The sequence below is a fragment of the Hipposideros armiger genome, unplaced genomic scaffold (genome assembly GCF_001890085.2).
Source record: "Hipposideros armiger isolate ML-2016 unplaced genomic scaffold, ASM189008v1 scaffold_238, whole genome shotgun sequence".
Lineage (NCBI taxonomy): Eukaryota > Metazoa > Chordata > Mammalia > Chiroptera > Hipposideridae > Hipposideros > Hipposideros armiger.
The window spans coordinates 1083864-1089913 of record NW_017731588.1 but is presented as its reverse complement, the minus strand read 5'-3'; the positions used below and the strand labels follow the sequence as shown (position 1 = coordinate 1089913).

The window sequence follows — 6050 nt, the reverse complement described above, 5'->3', positions numbered from 1 at the left end:
TAAAATAGTATTATTTTTAATGTGACTATTTATAAGACTTTTACACCATAATGTATACATGTCTACAGAATTGCAGATACCATGTACAACAATTACATAAATACTGTAGCAGAGCAGCTCTTAGAAAATGGTGAACTGGAAGTACTCAAGTACTCACTTCGCAGTGCCCACTGGGTCCAGAGTGTTGTACCTCAGCCTCATGAGCTTGTGGGTGCAAGCGATCTCTCTTTTCTTGCCGAGCCTCCTCTCAGTGGCAGGGCTCCAGTCCTCCCAGCTTGCTTTTCTGTTATGTGGGAGGAATTATTAGAATTGATGTACAGATGAGGTGGAAATGTATTCTCAGAACTTAGTCGTCTGTTGGCAGGGAGAGCTCTAGATGACAGCCACATCCCTTATAACTCTGCAGACTGAGCTCTTAATTATGTTGTCCTAAGGGTGGTGTTATGTTAGACATCACCTGAAAATGGCAGTGAATTATTCCTACACCACGAGAAAATATGCTGTGCAAGTGAGATGAGTGGAGACCAGGCGAGAGGCTAAATCCAGTGCCTGTTTTGCAGCTGACATATTTTGTAGGGTCTTGGGCTACCTCTTTCCAAAACACTCACACATATAATATGTCTTGTGTCGGTTAATTTAGTTGTATCTCTGGTTTGGGTAGAGGACAGAAATAAGGTAAAGTGAGGGTGGGACAGTCTTGGGATAGGATGATGGTAAGGTTTTATGTCTTTTGCTTCTTTAGGTTGCACAGGGGATTTTCTAGGGAATAAACCTTGAAAACACTACAACTAACTGAAGCACTGCTGATTTTCCAAGAGAGCTTTAGTAATGGTAGCAGTCATAGTACCTTGAGCTTCAGCTGGGAGGAATAAATGCAGCATAGAACCCACGACTGTACTCTTGAAATAGGCTCTAAGCTATTTCCTTTGATGACTTAAAAGCCAGAGGAGAATGCAGTTGAAATTGTTCTACCTGAGTTGGCATTTGTTTATGCTGCAAAACAGAAATTAGAGTAGATGCCCTTAGAAGTTCAGAGATCTCAGGTTATTCTCTAAATCCGGGCCCAGCCTATTGGCCATTTACCGATAACCAGGGCTGTTTGAAAATTGGCTGCAGTCCATTCATTCATTTTAGTCAACAAATTTTAGCAAGTGCCTATTAAGTGCTAGACTCTATCCTAAGCTGTCTCATTTGTGAATATTCTACATGAAACACAGGTTAAACAAGAGAGAAGATCTAACAGAAGTGCAGCCTCAGCATATATAGAGAGGGTGCCAAAAAAAATGTATATACATTTTAAGAAAGGAAAAAACTGTATTAAAATTATGCTGATGGTAACCACTTTGAGCACCTCTTGTAATTGCAGAAGTCAAATGTGACTTGTATTCATCTTTTGTTATCGGTATATATTGAGGATTACAATTTTAATGTAGTTGTTTCCCTTCTTAAAATGCGTATACATTCTTTTGGCACCCTCTGTATATATAATTTTACTAAGTACTTATTAGAAATGGGACACTGCCGTGTGGTCTAGATCAATGATTCTAACCCATGTGATGTCAGTTATAAACTGAATAGGAAGTTATATGTCAAAGTATCAAAAGTTTCAAAGTGATTTACTTGAAAATGAACCAGGTTAGTTTCAGACTAATGTCTGTAATAGTTTTTGCAAACGACTTGCTTTGACTCAAACAACCAGGTCCGTGTAGTGCTACAGTGGTTTAGTTTTCATGCACTTGTGTTCTCTATACTTTCTTGACAGGAGAGTCATAGGGTTATAGCCATTGTATTGTAGTTTGGGAAGTTGTGTTGTCTATGGCGTGCCATCAGGTATGCGCTGTGGGCGGCATATTGGTTGAGAATTCATTGCTCTAGGGGTTAGAGAAATGAGTGATACCCTTCTAGGTCTTTTTGTCCAGAAGAATGAATAAGACTTCGGGGACCTGTAACACAAGAGAGAAAGTAAGGTGGTGTCATGAGAAACACTTAGAACAAAACTATGCAAGAGAAGACTGACAGTGATATTGTGTGCCTGCCACATGGAAATCGAACTCAGGACTCACTTGGTGAGCCCTGTAGTACATGCCCTGGAGCTCTGCTAACTGTTGAGTAGACAAAGATAAATGGGGCACCCTTGGTCTTGGTATTCATTAAATGCTATTTGGATCTGACTTGGGGAGAGAGGTGAAATTTAAGTGGACGCTGTGGGGGCAGGGGTGGAAGAAGGTGGTACTTGCACAGGACCTCTAAGGATGAGTAGCAGCTAGGCATCTGGAGATGGATGCAGAGAAGCGTCAACAGCATAATCATAGGGCCTTGTCTGAGTCTGACAGGTGTGCTTTCTGACTTAATTGCAGGTTCCTGAAGTGGGTTAAGTCTGAGCAGGTAAGTTGCTCCTGAACTGAGGTCAGTTGCTTTGAGGAGTTTATGGAGCTACTGAAAATGCTTTGTTTGTAGGATAGGGGGATGGCCCTGAAATGTTCACTTGGCTCTCTGTGTTGGAGGAAATCCTACTTAGCTAAGCTGTGGCCTTAAGGTATTTTAAAGTATTTTTTCTCAATTGTTTGCAGACTTTTACCCTTAAATACTTTGGTGTATATTTCCTAAGAACAAGGACATTCTCTTACATTACCACAAAAATCAGGACCTTATTTCAACTTCGCCAGGGATTTTGTTGGTAACTTTTACCTCATTTATGGAAGTAATCTTGTCTTCATTCATTTGATAACTTGCTTTTTTATATGCTTTTTTACATTTGAAAAGAAAGCTAGAAAAGAGCAAAAATAATAAAACTAACATTCACGCCTTTTACTGCCCAGAACTTTTGGTATTTGTTCATAAGTGCCTGAGGCCCTTAGGCTGGCCTGCAGTGGGCCTGCTTTTTCTGGTCACCTGCTACCTCTCCGACTTCATCTTTCCTCACTTCCTCTCCTTCCTGTTGGACTACTCCAGGCACATACTCCAGCCTCCTTGCTATTCTGCAAATACAGCAGGCATACTCTCATCTCTGGGCTTTCATTCAGCACACTTTTATTGAATACCTTTTATTCCCAACCAGAGCAAACAGATCCATTGGAAAAGTTATTTCATCAGTTCAGTAGTAGGTAATTTTTAATTCATTGGCTCATTCACTCAACAATGACTTGAGCATTTCTTATGTACCACAACTTTAAGGGGGAGAAAGAAAACCTGGAGAGGGTTAGGAAAACACACAAGAGTGAATAAATTATCTCCTTGACTTTAGGGAGGCATTCACTCAAAAGAATGGATTGTCATGCATACTTCCAGTTGATAAATATTGAATAGCATTATTGATTGGTCATTGCCCAGCTTAAATATTTCTAGATCTGTCATAATGTTGACAAGTCTTTTATCCAAACAAAATTTGAAACAAGTCCCATTTTTTTATGCAGTGATTTTTTCCCCCAAGATTCCTGATGGATATGGGGATTTAAAAAACTCAACATATATGGCCAGATAAAGAATGTTTTGAAAATTAATGTGAACATATTTTAGTATGTTTTCTAAGGTATTAAAGGTTAAATCACATCAGTTGCTTATTAATTTCTTTTTTTTTAAGAGAAGAAAGGGAAAAGGGAAAAGAGAGTGTATTTATGTATTTATTTAAAAAGATTTTTTATTGGGGAATTGGGGAAGGGGAACAGTGTTGGGGAAGGGGAATAGCCAAGTTGTTGTGCTTCAATTTTAGTTGTGGAGGGCGCAGCTATCTCAGCTTCAAGTCTAGTTGCCATCCGCCACCCGTTGGCAGCTGGTGGCTGCTCAGCTTAAGGTGCTGTGTTCAATCTTAGTTGCAGGTGGGCGTAGTCCACCATCCCATGTGGGAATTGAACCGGCAGCCTTATTTTTAGGAGCACTTGCTTTCACCAGCTGAGCCATCCTGCCACCTGTTGGCAGCTCAGCGGCAGCTCAGCTCAGACACAGCATCACTGGTCCATGTGAGAATCAAACTGGTGACCAGAGCTCGTGTTCTTAACCAACTGAGCCACTCGGCCAGCCCAACTCGTTAATTTCTTCATTGAAAAACATTACATGGCAGGAACTTAGTCAACACAGGCTTTGTAGATTTAGTATGCTCATAATTTTTGAGTTATATAAGGTGATAACAATAAAANTGCTACTCTATAACTGTAATTTTGCTACTGTTATGAATCGTAATGTAAATATCTTTTTGTTTTCCGATGGTCTTAGGTGACCCCTATGAAAGGGTCATTCGACCCCCAAAGGGGTTGCGACCCACAGGTTGAGAACTGCTGCCCTTTAGGATGTTAAGTGTAAGTGCTGGGTTCAGAGGAAACGCACATTTTAAATTGCATTGACAAATCACCTCCAAAAAGACCATCCCACTTTATAATTTGACCAAAAGTATGGTAGAGTACATTTTCCCTTACATCTTTACCATCTATGGCTATTACTCATCTTTTACATTTTCTCTAATTTATGTTAAGATTGGAAACAAAATTTCAGTTTTTAAGTTCTATTTTTTTTTTATGAAGTTGAAGCATTTGTCATGTATTTATTGAATATTTTTATCTGTTTTTCTGTGAATCATCTTTTCTTACTCTTTGCCCACTTCTTGTTGGGTTGTTTGTTTTTGCTATTGATTTGCCACATTTTCTTTGTATATTGTTGATGTTGATCCTTTATGTTTTATATACATTGTACTATATTTTCTCTTGGTCTGTCCGTTGTCTTTTATTATTGTATTTCACAATAGTGAAGTTCAAAATTTTAAATCTACTTTTTCCTATTTAAGAATATTGTTATAATCATAATGTGTTCAATTGATATTCATACATATGTATTTTCCCATATTATAAACTCCATATTTAAAAAAGTCATTTTAATTATAGTATAAGTATAAATATTTTGATGAGGTCAAAATATGTCTCCTACCCATAGCTCCAGGCCCATGCCCCAAGGTTCTTGATCAACATTCATCTTTAAAAAGTTTTGTGAAGTTAAACTTACCACGAATTAAGAAGGGTAGAGTAGGGGAGCAGGGAATTAGCTTCAGTAAATTCTGGCATTTTCTAAATATCCATGAAAGCCTAAGGGCTTGTAGGATAGCCTCCTTCTGGGCTCAGCTGTATTCTGGACTAAGGCCAACTTAACTGGGGAAAGACATGGCCATATTGGAGAGTTTAGCCAGAAAAAATGTGTGGAATCAAATCTGATGAGATTTTATTGATTAAAGTTGATTAAAATGGTGCTGTACCTGGGCTGTTTTCTTTGGTAAACATGGATAGCCTGTAACTTTCTTCCTTCCCAGTGTGTAGAGAGCTTCATGGGTACATATAACCCCAGAGGAAAAATGAAGCAGCTTGTGGAGGTTTTTGTGGGTTGCTTCTTCTTCTCTGGGAAAGAAAGTGCTGGCAAGTTCTTTTACAGAACACCTTAGGGAAATAATAAAGGTGAAATGGAATTGTCTTCCGGCGATGAGGGCATCACATGTGAGAAGAGATGCTGGACATGTGGATGTGGAGGGCATGGCTGCACGTCTTTTTTTTTTTTACTCAGTTCAGTTACAGCATCCTGTGAACTTGCTAAGTACCAGGCCCTGTGCTAATAAGCATCATTGATACAAGATCAGTCAGATTTAGTGCCTGCCTAAAGATATCTTCACTTGGGAGACATGACATTGGAGCTGAATCTTGATGGATAAATAGCAGAGACCCACGAGTGACAAATGGGGCTGGTATTCTAGTAGGGGGAGCAAGAAGAGCAAAGGTATAGCGCGTCGCGTAGGCTGTTTCAAATGGAGAGAAGGCAGTCGAATATTTAGTGAGTCTGTATTTTGACACTACATACTTGTAACTTTATTTAATATTAGCTGTATTGAAATCTATACATTTATATCCTCAGTTGTGCTATACAAATATAAATCTAATTTATATATTTAACAATGAATATAAGATTTGAAGTGTTCTGCCTTTCTTCTGGAAAGGCAAATTCCAAGTATTAAGAGTAATTTAAGTTATAAATAGAAAATTTTGCATTGTTAAAAGGTTAATGATATTTAAATATTTAAA

At 38.6% G+C, this 6050-nt stretch overlaps 1 protein-coding gene across 3 annotated transcripts in view; it reads left to right on the top strand.

Moving 5' to 3' along the window:
- Positions 1-6050, top strand: part of PHF20 (PHD finger protein 20) — a 112573-nt gene that overhangs the window by 53137 nt on the left and 53386 nt on the right. The gene's annotated exons all lie outside the window — the stretch shown is intronic.